The sequence below is a fragment of the Melospiza georgiana genome, chromosome 17 (genome assembly GCF_028018845.1).
Source record: "Melospiza georgiana isolate bMelGeo1 chromosome 17, bMelGeo1.pri, whole genome shotgun sequence".
Lineage (NCBI taxonomy): Eukaryota > Metazoa > Chordata > Aves > Passeriformes > Passerellidae > Melospiza > Melospiza georgiana.
In genome coordinates, this window is record NC_080446.1 from 2,358,933 (window position 1) to 2,379,939 (window position 21,007).

The window sequence follows — 21,007 nt, forward strand, 5'->3', positions numbered from 1 at the left end:
ATATGAACAAACCCAGAAATGCAGCTTGAAATGGGGCTGCCTTGCTGTGCTTTGTTGCAGCCCTTTTTTCTCTGTTTTTTTCCTGCACGGAGTGTTTATGTACATCCTTGTAGATATTTTGGCCTAATTATGGCTTGGAGCCTCTCTCCTGACAGGGGTTTGGGCTGCCTTATGGCAACTTATTCTGCAATAACTATTTTATTTATTTATTTTATTTTATTTTATTTTATTTTTTAAAAAATGAGGTGCTGTTCACACTTTGTTCCCAAACTGTTACTTCACTAAGGGAACACAAGGTTAGGGACAAAGACGCTTCCCTGTCACTAAAATAAATCTCTGAATGATGTGCTTATTGATAATGAGGTTTTGTGTGGGGAACCTGGAGCCAGTTTTGTCAAAGCCTTCAGGATCCATTTGGGATGGTGAACTGAGCCACGGGAAATGAATTTGGGGATTTGTTCCCAAAGCCAGATGTGTTTTTGTGAAATCTGGGTGTTATCCAAGCACTTGTGGCACTCAGGACATTTCTGTGCCTCGTGTCCCACCATCCATAGGTGACCTCTGCCAAAATCCCTCGGGGGCTGCCCTGGAACCATTTTTTAGGAGATTTTCAGATTCTGTCCTGTGTCATTTGCTGCCTTCTCCCTCTTCCCTTTTCACTTCCACAGGGTTATAGAAATAAGTTTATTGCCAGTTTCAGATGCCCCTTTGCAGCCACTGGATGCTCCTGTGTCTCACAGGGATGCTCCAGCTGGTTTCCATGTACCATTGTTGTGTAAGGGCTGCCCACAAATATTCCCTTTTCCCTCCCTTTTAGCTGAACAGCCCTTTTTGACTGGTTCTTGTGAAGGCCTTTCTCACAGTGCCATGACGCATTCCCTAAACACTCATGCAGAATATTTTTTGCCCATAATTTAGAATTGACAGCATGGAATAATACAGACACTTCCTCTGTGCCACAAAGCTCAAATACTTGTGAGTGCAGCAGAAAGTGCAGAGAATGAACCAAAGAACAGGAGAGATCTCTTAGGTGAGCTTAGAGTTTATATTTCCAGGTCAATCAGCATAAAACCAAGGGGGAAGTGGCAGGTAAAACCAAGGGCTGGAAAGATAATGTTCTCCAGCTGATTGCTGCAATAAAACAATTATTTGTAATTGATTGAAACAGTTCTTCAGCGACAGAAAGTGGTTGAAAATTCTGCCAGCTCCACGGCTAAAGAGAGAGAAAGGAAAATATTCGATTTCAGCTCTCTGGCAGGAGGGATCCTGTCGGGAGGCAGAAATTACTTCTGCCAGATCTTCATCCTGTCCTTCCCTCTTTGCAGCTCCATGGAGAAAGGAGAAAACCCCAAACTCCACGAACAGCTGCAGGTGTGGGGATTGCTGGAGAGCTGAGAGCACAGAGCTGGGTGCTGGATTGGAGCTGGGATAGAGGCACACATATTTTGGAGAAACAGTAATTAACCTCCAGCACAGCGCCAGGACAGCTACCTGGGACCAGTAATTTTCTCCAGCTCTTGCCTGAGCTCATTTGTCAAGCTTTGAATCTTTAAATCCATTACTCTAATTAATTAAGAATCTCTAATTACCAAAAAATGGTGCTCTATATTTAGGGTTAAGGTGTGGTGAAATCCAGAGAAAACACGGGAGAAGCTGAGGATGCTCAGAGCAGGAGGTGCCAGGAAAATGTGTGTTTTCAGAAGCCAAATGGTCAAAGTGTCAGTGACCTCTAGGGCAGGTCCTAAACTGCCAGAAATCACTGTCCAGTGCTTGGACATGGAGCCTTGTGTCCTAAAAAGCAGTGATCACCAAACTTGTCAGCAGAGATGCTGATATCAGAGCCCCCAAGCTGAGTAACCCTTGGCATTAAAACAAACAAGAGAAAAGTGTTAATTTCTAAACCAGAAGCACGTGGGATGAGGCGCTGGGTCTTTACAACCTTAACAAGAAACACCTGTGGGGACAGCGCGGGACCCATCAGTGCACACCTGAAGGTCTTTTATTGCTTATTAAGTTCAAAATCGCTTTTAACCGGCCTGTGAGCAGCCGGTGTGGCTCAGACCAAGCTGTAACGTGGACAGAGGCATCGCTTGGAGCTAAAGTTTGGCCTTTTTGCAGAGGATCCTGTTCTCCAGCCCTCACAGGAGTTCCTATAAACCCAGGCTTCAGCTTTTGGGGATCTGAGCGGGGGTTTGGGGCCGGATGGCTCCAGCACAGCAGCAGAAATAAACCTGAAATTCCTTCTTCTGGGCGCTGCCCCTCGCTGAGGATTTTCCAGCCCCATCCTCCAGCCGAGGTAAGCGCTGATAGCAGAGTGGAGCCAGGGCACATCTGCATGTGTATGAGGTCGTTGAGAGCAGGGTTAAACCTATGCATGCTTGTGTGAGAGCGCCGGGCTGCGCCCTCGGAGCCTCAATACCGCCCCAATAACGGGGAACCTTTGTGCTGCTGGCCCGCAAACGCCTGCACTTAGCGGCTTTGTCTGCTCAGAGATAAGGGCTGATAAGATGCCCTTGTGAGGCGCTCCTGTTGATTTTCCCGCAGAGAGCAGAAATGCGCTCCACAAATGTCTCCAGAAGTGCGATCCGCAAAAAATGCTGGGCTTGGGGGGAGGATTCAGGGTGATTTTTGTTGAAGTTTGTAGTAAAAATTTTTTTTTCTGGTGATTTTCTTCACGACTTTACGTGATTGTGGCGTTAAAAAAACCCCCAAGAGCGTAGCTAAAATTAATCCTTTTTTTTGGTATTTACTGGCAAGGTAGGGCAGTGATTGGCATGAGAGACGTCAGGATGAGAACGAGTATTTGGGTGAGAACTCAAAAGGTGAGAGAAAGGTGTTAAAACCGATTACGGCTTTTCTTTTGTATTCATTTTCCTCAGATGAGTCACGATGAATAATAAAAAAAAAAAAAAAGCGTTTATCGGTCAGGATGAGGGAAATGCTCTGCTTTTCTGGAAAACCTCGAGGGTTCCGCCTTGGCAGCGCTGGGTGCGGGATGCGGGGATGCTCCGAGCGCGGGGTCCGGGGTGTCCTGACTGTGTCCCCCGGGCTGTCCCTGGGTCCCGGCTGTCCCCGGGCCCGCCTGTCCTGTCCCGGCTGTGTCCCCCGGGCTGTCCCGCTGTCCCTGGGTCCCGGCTGTCCCCGGTTCTGTCCCGGCTGTGTCCCCGGGCTGTCCCGGCCGCTCCCAGCGCTGCAGGTCCCGGCAGGTCGGGGCTGGGCCGTGGCAGCCGATCACAGCCGGGCCAGGGGCGCTGCAGCCCCGGGCCAGCACCTTACATAAACCCATAAACCCCGCACGTTTGCATAAGATCAAAACTGAGGAAACTTTTTTGTCCCTCTTTTTTCCTCTTTTTTTCCCCCTTTTTCCTTTTCCTCTTTTTTTCCCCCTTTTTCCTTTTCCTCTTTTTTTCCCCCCTTTTTCCTTTTCCTCTTTTTTTTCCCCCTTTTTCCTTTTCCTCTTTTTTTTCCCCCTTTTTCCTTTTCCTCTTTTTTTTCCCCCTTTTTCCTTTTCCTCTTTTTTTTCCCCCTTTTTCCTTTTCCTCTTTTTTTTCCCCCTTTTTCCTTTTCCTCTTTTTTTTCCCCCTTTTTCCTTTTCCTCTTTTTTTTCCCCCTTTTTCCTTTTCCTCTTTTTTTCCCCCTTTTTCCTTTTCCTCTTTTTTCCCCCTTTTTCCTTTTCCTCTTTTTTCCCCCTTTTTCCTTTTCCTCTTTTTTTCCCCCTTTTTCCTTTTCCTCTTTTTTTCCCCCTTTTTCCTTTTCCTCTTTTTTCCCCCTTTTTCCTTTTCCTCTTTTTTCCCCCTTTTTCCTTTTCCTCTTTTTCCCCCCTTTTTCCTTTTCCTCTTTTTTTTTTCTCCTTTTTTCCTTTTCCTTTTTGTTTTCCTGAAAAAAAGTCGAGGGGGAAAAGCTTTGAAAAAGGCTATCAGAAACTTGTCGTTTCTGTGTCAGCAGTTGGTCAGAGAGGATTTCAAGGGTCACTGATTTGGAAATCTGTCACAGCGCACTTGGGGATAACAATTACTCGGAGTGGGGCCATGAGCAGAAAGGAAATGTTGTGCTGGTGATGAGGAGTGAGCTCGTCCCTTTTGAAGGAGATGTTTCTCCAGACCTGTTGGAGAAATCCCTCCTTCCGCAGCAGGGCTGTGGCAGGCACAGCCAAAGCTTGTGCAGTCTCCAACCCAGGGCATTTTTAATTACTGGGGGTGACTCAGGTTCTGCTGCAGAGGTCAATCCCTGGCCTGGCATCCCCAAAAATGCACCTGAAGCTCAGGCAGGGCAGGGCTGGGAGCAGTGGATTCCAGGGAGCTGTAAAGCTTGGATGCATTGGGAAGGGCTGGCTGGTGTTTGTGAAATATCTATGGCCATGGAGATCATGTGCTACAGCTGCTGCGTTAAAAAAATTAATCAAATCTCCATTAAAAAATTAGACCAGACCCCTAGTTTTTGCTGCAGCAAGTCACAGTGAAATACCTAAGCACTTTGCATGACTAGAAAGGCAAATAGCTCCATGCATGGGACTGTGAGGGGTGTGAAATCTGCCCTTGTCAGCATGGCCTTAAAAAGTGGTTGTACAAGGAGTTGGACTTGGCTAGTGAAAAATTTTACACTTTAAAATTTTTGTTACATTTCTTTCTCCTCATCCCTCTCTTTTTACATCTCTTATGAGTTTACTGGTTGGAGAGGGGGCAATCTCCTGCCTTGTACCAGGATGTGAACTTAGAAATAGGATAAAAGGAAATAAACCTGTTGAAATAGAGGACTGCATGGAGGAGTAGCTCCGTGCCTGTGCTAATAGGCTTCATTTAACTGCAGACTTTTGTGTCTCTGGATGTTTTTGAGCTTCTTTCCTGCAATCCTTCCTTTGGGTTTACATCCCTGCCCTTCCAAAGGTGTCCCTGCCCAGATCCACGGTGAGGTTACTCTGCATTCACGAGGATGACACAAGGAAAGCTGACTCTCCCTGTGGTTCCTGTGTGCCCTTCCCTGAACTCTGGCCATGGCCTGGCTCTGGGAGTGTTCAGGGATGTCATCACACCTGCCAAGGGGCTCCTTCCATCCCTCTGTCCCTCTCCAGGCCGCTCTCAATCACGTTTGGATGGGTTTGTTTGTTTGTTTTTCACAGCCAGGCTGTGATTGGTAGTGCCAAGGGACAGGATGGGAAGCAATGGGGCAGGAACTGATGCACAGGGAATTCCTGCCCCGTTTTTTGGTGAACTTTACTGTGAGGGTGAGCTGGGCACTGAACAGGCTGCCCTGGGGGCTGTGGGCTCTCGTTCCCTGGGATATTCACAATCCAATATTCACAATCCACCTGAGGAAGGGGCTCGAGGGGACCCTGCCCCAGCAGAGGCTGGGCTGGGTGACCTGCAGTGACCCCTCTGGCCTGCCCCGCTCTGGGAGAGGTGGAAATGGTGATTACAGGATGCACTGCACCCGGGATGTTGTGGAACAGCCTCCCTTGGGACTTTAATGAGCTTCATTACAATAATGAGTCCAGCAAACCTGTCTGTGTTGCTGCTGCTGCTGGGTGTGAGAGCTGATTCCTGGAGCTGGTGACTTGATGTCTGGCTGCTGGAAGTCTCTTTGTGCCCTGTACTTATTTCTGAGGTTTGAAACTCCATCATGTGCAGGCAACTTTGGGGCTGTGGCCCAACTGCTTTGTAGGCAGCAAAAGTTGCTGTTCCCAGCTTACCCAAATGAGCAGGGAAGGGGAAGAAGGTTCTTGTGTCTGAGGAAGAAACATGACATTTACACAGCCTGAACTGGGTAAATAATGCAAGAACTAAACTTTTCCTCTCTAATTTTTTTGGGGTTTTTAATCACTGTGAGAGTGTTCCCTCTGGGGTGTGTGAGCTGACCTTTACAATACAAGGGAAAGGTGTCAAAGAACACCACCTCAAAACCAGGTACCTAAAAACCCCTGGGGCCCAGACTCTTCCTTCCAGCAGGGTTAAACCCAGAGCCACCGGGCAGGTGGGGAATGGCATCCCTGGGGAGGGAAGAGGCTGAGGGAATGCTCAGAGGGCTTTGGGGCCACAGCAGGGCCTGCACAGCCCCTGGCACACTTGAGCAGTTCTGGTGAGTCACTGCTGGGCTAGAGCCCTGCCCGGCCACTGCTGCCTTGAACATTGTGCGATGCAGAGATTCTTCTCCTGTCACTTGGGGCAGGGCTGAGTGCTTGTGACAGGGCTGTTGCTGGTTGTGCTGTTAGCCCAGCCTCCCTGGAGATGCAGGCTGGATGTGGGGTGAGATGCACGCTCACATCCACCCAGCCCTGCTCTGTTTGTGGTTCTGATCCTGTCAGAGCACCACAGCCCCTGTGGGAGGGATGGCAGCTCCTTCTCCATCCCATCCCAGCGCTGGACCGCATCACCACATTATCCAAGAGAGTCACTGGTCTGGCTGCACCTCTGATTCTTTTTTCCCATGCAGCCAAGCATTTCTGCTGCATGCTTCAGCTTCCTGCCCCATCAATGCAGCCCTTTGTCGCAGACATCTTTTCTTTTTATGGAAAATCCTTTCCTTAGGATTTTTCCTCCTGAGAGGCCTCAGGAACCAAATGTAAACATTGATTATCTGCTGCTGTGGAATGCAACAGGTGCATCTGGGATTGGTCTCATGTGGTTGTTTCTAATTAATGGCCAATTACAGTCAGCTGTCCAGACTGTCTCAGTCAATGTTCACATTTTGTTCCTGAGGCCTCTCAGCTTCTCAGGAGGAAAAATCCCAGGGAAAGGATTTTCCATAAAATATGTCAGTGACAGAAGTGGCTGTGGGTGCCCTCTGGGAGCTCTCCTGGGAGCACTGGTGCAGTTTCCCATGTGCCACGACAGGGAGCTCATTAAGGCCAGCCCCTGGCACAGATTGCTCCCCATGGGATTATTTCCACACATTTCCCACCTAAACAGCCTCTCCTTCTGCATGAGCTCCTCTGCAGCCCAGTCCCTGGGAGCAGGGAGTGACTTTTGGTGGGTTTTGACCATAATTTCCCTTCCAGTTTGAGAGATTCACTGGAGAGGCCCAGCTTTCCTCTCCTGGGTGGGTGTCCATGCCCACAGCCAGGTGTGCCAGCAATGCTGTGGACCCCTTATGTAACAAAGGTGTGATAGCACAAAGTGCTGCCCAGGAGAGCTGGGACGAGGGTGAGGAGCAGCCCTGCCATCCCTGTGGGATGCTCAAAGCACTGCAGGGATCTCCTGCAGCCACTCCAGAGCTTGGCTGGAGCAGGGGAGAAGCGTTGGGGGTGTGCAAGGTGGTGTTTTAATTTTGTCTTCGTTTCTCACCATCCAAGCTTATTTATATTGACAATGCACTAAATTAATTTTCTCCAAATCAGGTCTGTTTTGCTCATGGCAGCAGCTGTTTGGGGATCTCAGTGGTTTTTATGTGGAACCATCATTTTTTAAAATTTTCTTTTCTCTCCTGAGGAAGGGTGGGAGTGTGGGTGGCTGCAGGCTGAGGTCAACCCACCACACTTGTGCAGCTCTGTCTTCACCCAATGCTTAAACTGCATCCTTGCTTTTATTGCAAACTTTTCCTTCTCTGCTGCTTAACCTGGTGCCCACAGGTCTGTAACTCAGCAGGAACCCTCAGATAAATCCCTTAGTCAGAGTGTGGGGAGCACCACAGCTGGAAAGTCTTCAGGGGCTGCATTCCCTGGGCTGTGTAATCTCCTGCAGTCTGAGCAGATTTCCCTCAAAACTCTGAGCGACACACTCAGAATTTTCAGCCATAGCTAAAATTCTGTGGCTAAAAGTTTTAACCAGGGCTGTGTGTGTGCTTATGGTGGCTCCAGGTGCAGCTGCAGGTAATTCTGTGTGCAAGGAATGCACCAGGCAAGCTGCACTCCCAGCTCTGCATGCACAGCTCCAAACACTTGGATTCATTCTTAAGGTGTGCATAAAACTCCTTCCCCTTCGCTTGCTTTTACTGTATCTGACAAAGCTGCCTGACTCAAGCATTTCAGAAACCGAATGCTTAAGATTTCACCGTGAATTTTTTTGGCTTCAAAGTGATTTTTGTTGTGTCCCCAGAGCCCGGTTAAATCCTTAGTTATAATGACTGCACACTGAAGGGTGCTGTTACATAGAAATGCTGTCCCATAATGGCTTCGTTGCTGTGGAAAATCCGATGTTATTTGGTCATTCCCTACGAGTTCCCTAAGCCATCAAGACATTTGCCTCAAGGCTACAAACACAAAGCTACAGGCAAAACCCTCTGGACATAATGAGTGGGCATTTATGCAGAACTAAAAACTGGAACAGCTGAGCAGTGGATCTATGAATAGCAAGCATGCCTCGAAGCACAAAAGACATCATTCTGCAATAAAGGGGTTTAAAATGGTTCTGACATCTTGGATGTCAAGATCATGCTACGTCGGTGTAACTTTTTTTTTCCCCCCTGTTTGTTTGTTTGAGCCGTGCTCCTTGAGGAAGGTGTGAGTAATTAAAGGGTGCGAAGGAAACCCTGTAGCTGGGGAAGAACAAAAATTGGGCAATGGGCACTTTTGGCAAGATCTATCATTTTGATCATGTTTGTTGGGAGTGAGCTCATTGCTCCCGTGCTGTATTCCCAGTTCCACCCTTCAGGATTTCCTAGGGGGCTCCTCTTGAATCTGCAGCTCTAATAGGCTCAAATGTGATGTTGGCTGAGAAGTGTCTTGTGATGGGAACACAAAGATTGGACTAACCATCAACTGCAGGGTCAGGGAGCCAGGCAATGCAATGTAAAATTCAGAGTGATTTGGATCAAAGGGGAGCTGGAGGAGCTTCCTGCTGAGAAATGGACCCCAGCGAGGTCTCAGGCCTTGGCAAATCATCCATGGGCACTTCCAAAGGATGGCAGGAACGAGATGGGAAGGGATGGGTGGCTCTTACACCAGGAGCACAATGAAAACCCAGAGCAGAAACCGGAGCTGGAATATAGAAACAGCCTAGAGGAAAAACAGGAGGGGAGAAAAGGGGATGTAAGAATACACAAGATGATAAATCATTATCTCTGTGTTTGCATCCACATATATCTGATCAGTTCTTGAGATGCTGTTGATTTCCAAATTGGTGTGGAGTTTTAGTGGGGGTTTTGTGGGTTTTTTTGGTTTTTTTTTTTTGTTTTTTTTTTTGTTTTCTTTCTTTTTCTGTATTTTCCTTGTGCTAAGGTGCTGTGAGACTGGGAATGTGTCAGCCCTTTGTGACTGGCCAAACAAATTTAAATGTGTTTTGGGATCCTTGCAAAGTAGTTTGGGGCTCTTAAACCCATCCATTGTAGAGATGAGCAAGGGCAGTACTGTGAAACTCCTGCAGGAAAATGTGGTGCAGGCATGAGGTGATGCCTCTGAGTAGTGATGGAATTCTCCACTTTAAAGCACCTCAAACACCTGAGCTGGTGTGACTGTGGCACAATAACCCAGCCCTCACCTTGGGAAGCAAATTTCCCTTCCACCAGCACAGCAAGGGCAGAGGTCAGTGCTAGAGAGCTCAGAAAGTTGGCAGAAAGCTGGAGCAGCCCAAAATCCAGCTGTACACTCATTTCCTCGTGTCCAAAAGCCTTGCACAGCCACAAGCAAATTGTTTCTCCCCTCGGCACGTACCTTTGTTATCACTCCAAACCAGCTACTGTGTCTATTTTGCATCTCACCCTGAAGAGAGTCTAAACTGCAAGATGTCAGATATGGAAGGGTGACACTTGACTTGCTTGGGAAGGCAAAGGGATTAATTTAATTATCCCTCCATCTTCTTCCTTGCAGCTGATGGCTTTTCCTGCCAGGAGAGAGACTCCTGAGGCCCTGCTGGGAGAATGACAGCTCTGGTAAGTGATGGCTCTGTACTTTTGAGGAGTTAATTGATGGAGCAGTGTGGAAGAGCTGGGATTGAGCTGTTCCCTTCACAAAATGCCAAGATAAACCCAGGGATTGATATTGTGATGTTTGCTGTGGTTTTATTTATGAAGGCAAGGCTGTGCTGGAAACCTGTCCCTGCTGAGTGTTGCAGAGAATGAATGGTCCTGCAACACCAAACTGGTCCTGCAGCCAGGTTTTGTTCTGCTGTGTTTGTGCCAATTGTATTTCAGGCAAAGATTGTAATTTTTTCTCTGTAAAGCATCTTCTACTGTTGTGTATTTTAGAAGCATCTCTGTCTGTGACTGGCAGAGAAGAGGTGATTTGGTAAAGAGGAGTTTTGACTGAAACCCGCTTCAGTTATTTGGGTGTTTGACTGGAGATGTGTATTTTTGGCTGTTAAACAAAATATCCATTTATAAAGTGAAAACAGGGCATAAGATACCTGTGGTTTTGTATGGTAGTAAGTGAAGGGTAAAAAAGATGAGTAATGACAGCAAAACTAGAAAGATTGAGGGCTGTGCATACCCAGAGGTGGCGGTGGTTCTTCAAAAAGGGTGAAGTTCTTCTTCACAAGGGCTCTCCTGGCACAGAGAACAGACACAGAGAGGTTTGTTCCCATCTCCTGCTGTGGGTGTGTGTTGTCCATCACTAGAGACCCCTCAGGACCTGCAAGAAATACAAAAGAGGAGTAAATCCCCCAGGTTTGTGCGCTGAGAGTCCGTAACCTGGTCTCTGACCCCGCACCTACTCCTGGCTCTGCTTTTTCCCCCCTTTATGCCCAAGTTGCCCTGGGAGCTGCAGCCTGCCCTGCTCAGGAGGACTGGGAGCTCCTCCTTTGTCATGCAAGGAAACCCTTCCAAGCAGTCCAGCAATTCTGCTCACAGAACATTCCCTTATCACCCCTTCCTGCACAAACTGCATAATCCCCGCCAGCCTGAGCAGCACTGCAAGCTTGTTTGCTTTGTGATTTGTGGTCGGATCATTGCATTTCAGCCCTTACCAATGAAAGGAAATTACTAACAAGACACTGGTATTTACATTAATTGTGGCTTTGGGGAGATAGTCCAAAGAAAATTATGCTAAAGCCAGTTATTATGTGTCTCCCTAACAATTAGAATGAAACCCAAAGTTTATAAAACAAAAGTTGATCTCAAACAGATTTTAGCTGCTACTTGGTATTTTCCCTAGAAAGGGCTGAGGGGAAAAAGGGAACTTTGTATTTTTTTCTTCCTCCTTTCTTTCATTCACCTTCTAAAATCAGTGTAATGAACATGGCTGGAAAGGCAGCATGTGTACAACTGCAAGAGAAACTCCTCATTTGCAATGAGCAGGACCTCAGCTTCCAAGGAGATCTGATGGAGTGGGTCACACATGCCACACGCTAAATGTCAGGGTTTCCTTGGCTGAAGCTGTTGATTTTCATTGGTTTTGTTCCACCTCAAAGCAGTTTTGTGCAGCTCTGTTTAGTTTTGCCCTAAAGCCTCCAAGGTGCTCCCGGCTCCTTTCATGTGAACCCCATGAGATAATCTGTGAGTGTGCAAGGACTTCTTGCTCCTGCTGCAATTTGAGCTATTTCTGGACACTAATTCAATGCTTTTTATGATGTTAGATGTATGATGAAAAGTAATTTAAGATTTCTCAGGGTGACTCACTTGCCAGCGTAGCAGATCCAAGAAACAAACACAGATGTGGGATTTAAATTCTCCTTTGGCATAAAACTCTGCCTCATGCCATAAACCACAAACTCTGCCCAGTGGAGACTGGAACAATATTCTTTTTTTAGCTTCAACTAGTCAGGTAACTTCTGACTGCAGAGGTGAGCAGGGACTCATGCACTTTGTTCTCTCACTAAATCTCAAGTGTATCAATATGTACAAGTGCTGCTTGTGCATCCTCACTGAAGGTGGGATTTCCTCCAGCTCTGGATACCTGGCCTGAGCCTCTTGTGCAGGCTCTGCAGTGAGGAAATGCAGGCATTTCTGAAGCATGAATCATCTGCCTTGCTGTCAATGTCTATTTTAGGGACATGCCTGAAGTGAGGTGAAATTAAATCCTTCCCCAAAAAATTCTTCCGTAAGAAGGGGGATTTTGGATGCTCTGGGGAGGCAGCCTGGGCTTCCTTTCCTCGGATGACCCCGTGAGCTGAGATCCCTGATGCCAGGGCACAAGTCCTGAGCAATCCAGGCACAGGAATGTGTGTTCTGTTGCCCAGTGCTCCTGCTCGCCTCCTTTGGGCTTTTTCTGCTGCCCCTTCCCCTCTCAGAGGCAAAATGGGCTGCACTGATGTGTGGCTGGCCACCAAGAGGCTGCAGACTAAAAGCGTAGCTGGGTTTAATTATTAAAAGGTATAATTGAGGTCTTTGTGTTTATGGGATAATTGTTTCTTTTTTAATATAACTCAAACTTCGCAATACGAGAAACAGGCCTGAACCTGTGCATGGAGTGCTGGAAACTGTCTAAGAAGATTAAGGTCTCTTAATTGATTTCACATAAACAGGTGTGACTGAATTCATCAGAAGAAGGTTAAGACTAAATGTATTCTGCTAATTATGTGAAAATTGCCAGAGTGTGCTGGGTTGAGCAATTGCCTTCCCTTTGCAAGTGGGATCATTCCTCAACTGTGCATCAAATGGGAAAAGTGACATTTCCTAAGCAAATGAGCCAACCTGTCACATGCTGGGCTTTATTTTGAAATTCCTGTGCTCGTAGACACGCTGGCAGAGGTGGATTTGGCAAGAGGACATGGGAATGTCCCTGTGTGCTGTGCCTGAGTGGCAGTGTGGGAGGACAGGTGTCAGAGCAGGGCTGTGTCACCCTCTCAACTTGAGGAATCTGCACCATTGGGAATTCCTGTTCTGGGAGCTGCAGCAGTAACTCAGTGCAAAGCACTTTTCCTTGCTCTCAATGTTTCTGTGACCCCTTAAGTCAATTTTTCCTTGTTCAGTTAACTTTGGGCGCTGGAGGAGCAGAGCACGGGCATTTCAGCAGTACATGGAACACCTTTTGTCTTGGGTTTCCAAACAGCCTCTGGAGTACAAAACTCCTCACCCTGCTGCCAAACAAACAAACAGAATAAATCAATTCTGTTTGCTCTGCACTCTTTGCCATCTGTCCTCCCAATCTTACATCTTGAGGGAACAAGATGGAGTTGACAGTGCTGAATGCAGCTGTAGGAAGGACAAAGCTCCTGCTTTTGAGGCGTGCAGGTGTGACAATAAATTGTGTGAGGAGCTAAAAGTGTCCCAGCACAGCATCACCAGGGCCCTGCAATTACTCACTGGTGCTCCCAACAAAACCATTTGCTGATGAAATTGTTCTTTGAGTCTCCAAACTGGAGGGTATTTAAATACTGACTTGTATTTAAGGTGTGATTTCAGCAGTACATTTGCATAGAGATGCTCTAAAATTAGTTCAGTTGCCTAAAAGGCTGTTTTGTAAGAGCAAAGATATTGTTTGTAACATGTAAAATTAATATAGAAAATAATATGCCTCGTTTATTTTTGTCTTTTCCTATTTTAATTTTGAGACCCAAATGCAGACTTACATCAGTGAGCAGTGAGTGATGATTTAGTAGCACTTTGATTATGTGTTTTACTCAAGTTAAAGTGAGCAACTACCAGGTAATGAGGAGCAAAATCTTAATTTAAATCTGTATTAAAAAAACCCCCTCACTTAATTGCAACTCTACAGAATTCTCAAAACCCATCTTCTAAGTGTAGATGCACAGTTTTATGTATATTATTTAAGATATTCAGCATCCATTCAGATTTTCAGCTCTTTTTTTTGGAGATGAGGCTTTCTGAAATACAAATCTTATTATTCTTCTAGGATTCTAGCAGGAAAACCTGTCTGTGTCTGCATTTTGGAAAAGGGATGTAGTGGTTCCACCTGCACCTGCTGAACATGACCTAAAGTTATGTTGTTTCCAAAAGAAAAAGAGCAAAAAGCATTATAAATGAAATAAACTTTGGAGGGAATATCAGACATAATCTTCCACTTGTTTTGGTAGAGTTTAGGAGGAAAATAATTTCCAGATTTAGGCACCACCATTTGTGAAATATAGAAGACCAGGTGAAGAGTATCTAAAAAGGAAGGGAAAAGAGTTTGTGAAAGAAGATTGAGCTTGGGTTGCTTTTCTTGCAGGCAAGACCAGGGAGGCTTTACAAACCTTCAGAAAGAAGGAAGAGAGTTTATCCTCTGTGCCCATTCACCCATAAAATAATTATTTTTACTACAAAGCTAGACATAAGAAATCCAATTTTACTGTAAGGGGATATTTGTAAGGATTGTGAGTTTCAGCTGAGGAAAAGATGAGACAAACATCAGGTTGGAGTGGGGAGGGGAATAGCTGGAAGGTTGTTTGAGATCCCTTCCAGCCCTGTTGTTCTAATTTTGATTTATTTTTTTAATAACTGCTGTAAGCACTCTTGTACAACAAAGAGGATGGAGTCATTGTAAAAAGTTGTAACTTCAGTTACTGAAAAATCATTCCTTATTCCAAGTAAACATGTCGTTTTCATTTTCCTGCAATTTTTTTTTTTTTTCTAGAAAAGTGTCTTCCTTTAAATGGAACATGATAAAGAAGCTCTTTGGCAGTTCCCTGCCAGCTTTTCCAGAAATATATATATATATATATGTAGGTGAAAGAAAAAACTCCCATCAGAACATATTGTCTGCAGGAGAGAAACAAAATTAAGTCTTGAGTTATGTTGATGTGGAAAAGGATCAGTGTCTGACACTGGCTCACTCTTGTTCAAGTTGAAATTTATTTTGCAAATAGAAGCCCTGCTTCTTGCCATCTGCTTCAAACATCTCCTGCAGGCTGACTTTTGGCTGCTCGTCACAGGAACTCTTTATTCTGCACATCCAAAGTTTCATTTGATTTCCAAAGGGGATGAATGCCCTCATTCCTTTGCTCCTTTGAAAATTCAAGCTGGTTTTTTTGGGTTTTTTTTTCCCTTTTTAATCAAGACCTGGCTGAGAGGGCTTTGCAATTGATAGGATTTAAGCACATGCCCTAAAATATTAAGATAAATTGGGTGCTTCCTATTTGTTTGCTGTCTAACACAAAGATAATTTTATCAAAACGAGTTCCTTCAGGCTCCCACCTCGCTGCTTTTGTGCTGGCATTAATCAGACCCTGAAATCCAAATCAGAGCCTAAAATCCACGGATTTGGAGCAGGGAAGGACGGTGAGAGGCAGTTTGGAGGGACAGGAGCCCCAGTCAGACCCAGCACTGCTCCGTGGCAGGGGATGCACAAGGCAGAGAGCTGAACTCTGAGTGCAAACCAGCCCTGGCAAAACATCTTCAGGGCACGGCTGCGCAGGGGGAAATGATTGATTGAAATAGATTTCCAAGTGATTTCTCTAATCCTGAGTTATTTGCCACATCCTCTCCGATTGATGAAAAAAACAACACAGTGCACTGAAAGGGTTTTGCTCTCCAAGGTGTGAGGTTATACAGGAATTACTGGTATTTTTTTAGTGATTGGAAGCACTTAATTCTTGGCCCCCTGCCTCATAATACAGCCCAGGCTGGTACAAGCAGTTCTGCAAAACGTATAATTTTACTTCACTTGTTTTAATGATCAGGAAACATCTACTTTTAAACTGATCTCTGCTGTGCAATTACAAATGTTTTGATGGAAACACTTTTTTAAAATTAGTTTCATTCCCATAATGACTCTAGTTAGACTGTTCCATTAGTAAGCAAAAGAATTGCAGTCTCTCATCAGGTTGTTTAGCTTTCCAAATCCAAATTTGTTTCCATTAAGAAACTGGATCAGAGTTGATTCTTTTAAAAAGATTTTTTTTTTAACTCTTCAGTGTTGGGGTAATTAGATTTAAAACCAAGCTCTCTTTTTCAGGTCAGCTACTATTTAATTGATAAACATATTTAAATGTTCCTGTTAAAAACAAAAAAAAACAAAACTCAAAAAAACTCCCAGGTGGTCTCAATCTTGAAGTGTATTTTTAAAATTTATTTTCTTGTGGTGGAAATTGTGAATGGAACAACAATCACTGTGTGTGTGTGGTAGATAAGACTGGAAATAAACTAAAATTGTAGGTGGGAAGAATTTTCATGCTACTTTAGAAAACCTTTATTTATTTCTACTAACTAGTGAAAAAAATCAGAAAAATCAGGCTGGATTTTGAAGATTTAGGGCCATAAATAGTGTCAATAAATGATTCTGGTCTTTTTTGTAAGGAACTTTAAAACTGCTGAGGTTTTGGGGGGAGCTGGCTGTGAAATGTGAGGAATCCCGAGGTGGGATGTGAGTGAGTCCTTCCGTGGGAATGTCCCTGGCTGCAGATTGAGATATTATTGTGTAAATGAAACGTTGGGTATTCATTTTGCACGGAGCAGATTCAGTAATTACTGTGCTCACCCAGTAGATGACAGCTGTTATCATTCTGATGAAAAGAGCCCTAAATTAAAACCCTGTTGCTTTGCATAGATCCCTGTCAGAAACAAATGTTCATTTTCTTGGTTGGTCAACCTCCTTCATCGAGTCCTCTGGCAGGTATAAATAAGGTCCAGACGTTTATTTTTTGTTTACTGTGTTGTTTCCTGGTGTGCTGATAATTCTGCAGCTGAATTGGATGAATTCACAATTAAATTTTGAAAGGATGAATCCACAATTAAATTTTGTTGGATTTTGTGTTTGATTCTTGAGCCAATTCCAGGGCATTTTGCACATGTGCAAAGGGTAAAAACTACCCAGATCTTTTTTGGTTTGCCTTGTAAAATGTGGTTCAGTTGGAGAGAAAAGGTTTGAGGATCGTGATGTGTTCCTGGCACACAGGGAGTTGGAAAAGCAGGAAATTTCCTCCCTTTTTCCGAGGTGACATCTGCACAGCCAGGATGGGGAGGTGCCCCTTGTACACCTCTTGTTTTCTTTGAAAGCCTTTCCCAATTATGGGAGATTAAACCCTTTAATGTGTCATCATTCCAGGCCGGACGTCAACTGCCGAGCAGCTCTGCTCTGTGCAAGATAATGAGGGGAAAAATGAGCTTGGTGATAGGGCAGGTTTGATAAACACAACAGCTCCTTTCCAGGGGGGTTTAGGATGTGAGGAAAGCTCTGACATGTGAGGGTACACTGGAGCTGAGTGAGGGTTTTGAACATGAACATCCCACTACTGTTATCCCACAGATACACAACTTTACCTAGCAGTCATTCCAGATTTCTGCTAAAACTACAACCTGTTGCTGTTGCCTTTATTGGAATGGCCTCTGTTTCACAAGAACAAAATTCAGGCCACCAAGAACCCTGTTTGTGTCTTTCTTTTTTTCTTTCAAACCTCCACAGCTCATTCTAGCTGCTCTTCCAAAGAACTGAGATGGAGAAGGGCGGGTGCAGGGCACAACCTTGGATTCCATGTGGGGTTTGAGGGCTCTTATTCTCTGAAAGTAAGTAAAGCACAGCTTGAAGGGCAGCAGAGACTTGAAACACTCAAAGGGGAAAATTTGCATCTGCTTGGGGTTCCTAACTTTGTTTCCATACTGGGAGTTGTTCATAAAGCAAATAAAAATCACTGGAGTGTCCCCTAGAAACAAAGCAGTCTGATCAGATTAAGAATGCAAGATTCTTTATTTTTTGAAAGGCAATGGTAAACCATCTCTTTAGAAAAATGCAGTGCATGTCCCAAAGCAGAAGAGTAACAATAAAAACACTCTTGAGCAAATATTGCAAAAGAAACTTTAAATAAAATCAAACTCACTATCTGTGTAAAATGGTTTGCTGCAAACTGTATCTTTTCTGCAATGTTAATGGTTCAGGACTAATTAAACCAGGCTTCTGAGAGAAATGCTTCCCTGAGATTTTACAGAGCGCAATATTTTGGCACTTCACAGCATTCCAGTTTTGTTTTGGGCTTTTTTTCCCCTTTTGCCTAAATCTTCAAGGATAGTGGGAATATTGCCTGTGGATGTCGTTACTTCAGTGCCTGCACCATTTGCATGCTCTTTGGAGTTTTTGGAGTTTCCATGTTGTACAGATTCTCCCTGGCTACCTGGCCGAGAGGAAATGTGAGTTTAATGGGTTTTGTGCTTGTAGAAGGTGCCTGGGCTGGAGGTAAATGTGGCAGCTCCAAGGAGCTGTGAGAATCTCACAGACCCCTCTGGAGAGGGACATTTTGTGACGGCGCTTTGGTGCTTTTAACTCAGCTACAGGTCTGAAGTTTGCTGGGGTTTCTAAGATTGAAAATTGCCAGGAGCCTTTTTTATTTTGGTTTTTGGTTTTTTTTTTTTTTTTTTTCTCATTTTTCCCTCCATTGCTCTCCTTTGGATGGATGGAACAAGTCAGGGCTCTCTGCAAACACTCGCGTGCAGCTTTCCCCAAGCAGGCACTGCCTTTTCTTCCTTTGGTTTCTGCTGGTGGCTGAGGAGTTTGCAGGCTCTGGGAGAGGGCTGTGGATTCCAGGGCTGGCTCTAGGAATTGTCCTTTGTCACCCTGGCCTGGCTGGGACGGGGAGGACTCATGGAAAAGCAGGACAGGCTCCTCATTGCTGGGCTGTGCCTCGGGCCCCAGCGCGAGCGGTTGCAATTTTGGTTTCTGTGAACGCTCTAACTTCACAATTTCCTGAGTGCTTGTGCCATTTATTTATGCCTGCCTTTTATTTATATTCATAGAAGTGCATGCAGACACAGAACTGAGGCTTACAAAAAGTTCAAGCCAATACTTGCCATTTTTTCGGAGATATTTTCACAGCTCTAATATTCAAACGCTGCTTTTACTAATTAAGTTTTCTTAATTATATGATTTGCAAGATTAAAAGGCCACTGCCAATATAAACCACATATTGCCTCTGAACTGTTAGATTATTAAACTGAATTTTTAAATTAATTTTTACTTGCCATGATTTGTATTCTGTTTGTTCTGTGCTATTTTAAGCTTGGATAATAAATATCATGTCAGTCTCATATTCATTTGTGGACAATTCCAAGTTTTCAGTGCTACAGGGTAAGGGTTTGAAAGGCAGCAACACAATTTTTTGTTTTGTTTCAAAGAATTGTTTTTTTAATTCTGTTCATCTTACGCTTTACAGGAGGCTTTTATTTTTAAACAAAATAAAAAAAAACTAGGCTAAATATAAGTTGACAGCATCTCTTGAAATGATATTCTTGTTTATGACAGTGTAGAGGAGAGGCACAAAAAGTCAGAGGTCATTTTTTACATGCAGTAAATTCTCATATGCAAGAATGTCTGGATGTGTAAAGTGTCTGTACGAGACTTGACTCATCTCTTCCCCTCTGATGGGATTTCTCAGGGCTATGGCTGCAAAAACTGCTTGTGATAAGAACATCTCCCTGCTCGCGTGTTCTGTAACCCTGGCATGTCCTGCTTGAAGCCCCTTTGTGCTCGCTGGCCGTGGCCACAGCTCGTCACTGGCCCAGGAGGGTGACTGGGCACTGCCAATGAATCGCTGGGCACAACAGGGGATGAGAGCAGGGACTCAGGATGGGCAGAGGGCAGAGCTGTGCCAGGGCAGGAGCTGGGGCTGCAGGGAGGGCACCAGGGGACGGAATTGGTGGGAGCAGAGAAGTCCCAGCCACGCTACAGGAGTTTGAGGGGGGGCATTTTGGCAGTGCTGGCTTGTCAGCAGGGCCCATCACACTGACAGTGACCCCTCTGTCCCACATCAGACACAGGGCTGTGCTCAGGGCTCTGGTTTAGGGGTGGTGAGCTCTGTGGGTGTGTGCCAGGGGGGTCTGGGAGCTGCTGGGGTTTGCCCTGGTGCCATCCCAGTGCCCTGGGTGGGCAGGTGTGAGGGGCCAGGGCAGGGCAGAGCCTGCTGGAGGTGTCCTGGCTGTCACCCTCTGTGCTCACCTGGTGGGACGTGCAAATGGAAGCCCCAGGGACAACATGGAGCTTTACCTCCTGATGTGGAGCAACTTCACAGATGCTCCCAAATCCTCGTTGAAAGCCAAGGAGGGGCACACAGGGAGCTCTGAAAGCCAAGGAGGGGCACACAGGGAGCTCTGAAAGCCGAGGAGGGGGGCTCAGGGATCTCTGCCTTTAGGTCCAGAGCACCGTGGATTAATCTGATTTCACTTCTGGCTCCTCCAAGCTGGCCACCTTCAGCAGGCTGAAGGCAGAGCTCGCTTCATGGTGAGCAGAAACTTGCATAACAGCTAATTGGCAGTTCGTTGTGTAATGGAGGAAAAGTGAAACTCCTTAGTAAAATTGCCTCTTTCTTTCCTAAATTTTAAATACTGAGGGCCAGCACAGTGAGGTGCTATACAGAGCTATAGCAGATAATCAAGTGGTGAAATTGATGTAATAAATTTTCTGCTCTTACACTACAGAATTTTATTTCTGCCGGGAAGGGCAATAAGGAAATATTTGTTAGGCATGGAAGTGCCTTGAATTCAGAATTCATGTGGGAAAAGTAAAATTCTGAAATTTTATTGTTGTAAATGAATCTTTAAGAAAATACAAGGTTCCTGACTATTTGTCCTATTGACACTCAGCATTTCAAATAAAATTTATTGGACATGTGCCCATGGTCTTAGCTACTGTGGAGGGAAGGATTTTCATATAAAGAAAACAGTCAATATTCTTGGCATCTGACAGAATGTATTTAACAGAGCTTGAAATGGTGAGGATGGGGAGCATGGAGAGAAGCTTTTTTCAGTCTGTGACTTCCTGAAAAATCACGCAGGAAAAACCCCCAGCATGTGTGAGCACAGGCAGAGGGTGATGGTGCAGAAATGCCATTGGCTTTAGACACTGTCTTGGTAAGGCCCTTTCTCAGAGCCCCTCTCAGAATGCTGCCTCTGTTATGCTGCTGCCCCAGTTTATGACTTTTTATTTTTTTCATTTTCCACTGCGAAAGATCTTGGATTGAGGGATTGTCCTGATGATCTGTTCAGTGTTCCAAGGGGGCTGATTAATCTGAAAAACCCAACAAGACAGCTGAAACCGCTGCCAAAAACTGTCATCCGTTCTGCTCTCTCGACTGCCAGCTTTCTGTGCTCCTGCTGCAGAGACAGGTCTACTCTTAAAGATGCAGCCTGACATTTCCCAGTGCAGCAGCAACAGGGCGAATGATGGGGCAGTGATTTGGGGGGCTGAGTTTTCCCTTTATTCTGTCGCTTCCCAGTGGCTGCATTTCTCTCCCGAGGTAGCACCGAGCTCAGCACTGCTGTTAATTCTGGCTGCTGAATGCAA